Here is a 2,353-nt window from a genome sequence, read left to right as displayed (position 1 = left end):
AACTATCATCCAGCCATCATAGTTTTTGGCCCAACTAATGGCTCTCCTACCCACTGTACTCCAGCGAAGAATCTCGTCCTGTTTGAAGTGCCTCGCTCGGTGGAAAATGTTGATGCAGCTCGGTCCAGGCGAAGTGGTTTATGATGCCACGGCAGTGGCAACATTTCAGCTTCATCGGACCGCAATCGGGCGAGGAATGCCGAGCAGTGACAGCGAAATAGTTGTGGAAAAGGTGAAGAATGTCTGGGGGATATGTTACAAAAAGATATTCTGCTGGCAGTATATTTTCGTTTATGAGCGGGAAAGTAATGGTTTATAAAGAATACCATTAAAGGAAAAAAAGCCAAAAAAAAGGGGGCACCCGGATTTGAACCAGGGACCTCTCGATCTGCAGTCGAATGCTCTACCCCTGAGCTATACCCCCGACTGAAAGAAAGTGGTCTACTACTCGCCAAAAGGAGTTATTATTTTGTAAACCTGGTAGAGCCGCATGAGAACTTATATTTGTTTGCAATTCTATTGCTCGAATGATGCGTTTCAGTTTTATTAAACGCATATCTCTTCGCCCATCTATCTGCTTTGTGTCTGTATCTGAACAGAGTGCATATACACCGTCTATATATTATGTACTAAATCTGTCGTTTTCCTTCAATATGTCAACGTTGTCGTGGTCCCCCGCCGCCATCCGCCATCCGCCAGCCACCGACCCCGGTCCCGGTCCCGGGCCCGGTCTGGGTCTGGCCTGTTCTGGTTGCGTTGTCGTCGTCGCTGCTGAAATTTAATTAATGTGAAAATTTGCACAGACTCGGGCTATTTATAAGTTGTTGTAAGTGCTCGCCATGGCACGGTCAACCCCTTTCCCTCTGCCACTATGCCACTCTGCCACTCTGCCCCTCCTTCACTCCTGTCGCCGGCAAATGCAATGTGAAAATTTAAAATTGGAAATTTTCCTGGAGACCCGAGAGCTAAACTCGGTTTTCGCAGTGAACAAATGTGTGTACCCAGATATTTTGAGTTTGCCCAATTTAAATATGTAAAATGTTGCATGGATTGATTTTCGCTTTTGTTTGGCCAGGGGGCGAGGTCAGGTCAGGTGTAGGTGTAGGTGTAGGTGTAGGAAGGTGTGCCAGTGCCATAGTCAAACACTTCAAAGTGAGCCTGGCAAGCCTCTGAACTCTGTCACTGCCAGGCGGCTCCTCTCGACACAATTTCCATCAGTGCCCTCCTCCCATGCCCCATGCTGTATGCTACTCGTTTCCAGGTGGGTTGGGAGGGGGCTGGTCACGCCCCCCGTTGGTGCTACAATTCCCAAAAGCTTCAAAGTGAAGTGGTGTGGGGGCAGGGCGTAATTGAATTTTAATTTAAAGTCCTTTGATATATCAGCAACAAAGTCTTCGACTCACTTACGCCAGCATCGGCATCACAACCAGAACCAGACCAGGTCCAGGACCAGGACCAGGGCCGGGCTGGACCAACTTCGGCAAATGCGATTCCGTCCGGGAGTTGCGCCCCCAATGACCACACTTTATCGGAAAGTTTATCGATAAGCTCCAACTCCCACCCAAATCCCGAAACCAATAAAAATTTCCTGCCAGCATCCTGCAAAATAGAAGGACGTAGGAGTGGCCGAAGTCCAAAAGTTGTTGCAATAATTGATTTGTTGCAGATGTTTCGGTGCTTTGTCTGCATTTGTCAGGCATTTTCCAATCGGAATTCTATCCTTCCTCCATCCCCATGCTCTCCATTTTCAAGATATATCTGTCATGGGCTTTGTTTCTACGTTTATTTGTACTCTTTAGTAATTACATAGATCAAGTGACAAGGCCGGCTTGTGTTCGCCTTCGAGGTTCTACATTTAATAATAAATATATAATAGACATCAATTTAATTGAATTGGACAGCATGGAAAGAGCAATGCATATTGTTGCAGAAATAGTTCATTAAACTTCAATCAGAAAATTGTAAATAATAATAATTTAACCCAAATACTAGATCCTTCGGGACGCTAAGGTTAGGCATTTATTAAAAGCACCTTCAGGCCTGACCCAACGCATCAAGGGCTCATTAAAGTTCAGCTCTCCAATTTAAATAAATTGCTCAAATTTGCAAACTCAACCCTTAAAACTTATAACTCGGAGAGTACTTTTTAATTGAGGCGTTAATAAAAAAAACCGATGGAAACTCTGGTGGAAAATATTTGTATACCTCTGCGGGGGTATTACAATTTTGTGAAAAAATTAGCAGACTTTATATTCATGTGTACATTGTATGTTAAATTAATATAACCAATTCACACAGACTTAAAATACGCACATTATTTTTTAGACCGTTCAACTATATCCCATATCCTGCA

General features: G+C 44.2%; 1 non-coding gene across 1 annotated transcript; it reads right to left on the bottom strand.

The window, feature by feature from the left end:
* Window positions 1–352: 352 nt before the first annotated feature.
* On the bottom strand, window positions 353–424 carry Trnac-gca. Its single transcript has one exon. It is a non-coding gene; the product is annotated as a tRNA-Cys (tRNA).
* Window positions 425–2,353: the final 1,929 nt, after the last annotated feature.

The sequence above is a fragment of the Drosophila ananassae genome, chromosome 2R (genome assembly GCF_017639315.1).
Source record: "Drosophila ananassae strain 14024-0371.13 chromosome 2R, ASM1763931v2, whole genome shotgun sequence".
NCBI classification, from domain to species: domain Eukaryota; kingdom Metazoa; phylum Arthropoda; class Insecta; order Diptera; family Drosophilidae; genus Drosophila; species Drosophila ananassae.
The sequence above is the reverse complement of the archived record's forward strand: the minus strand, read 5'-3'. Positions and strand labels throughout refer to the sequence as shown.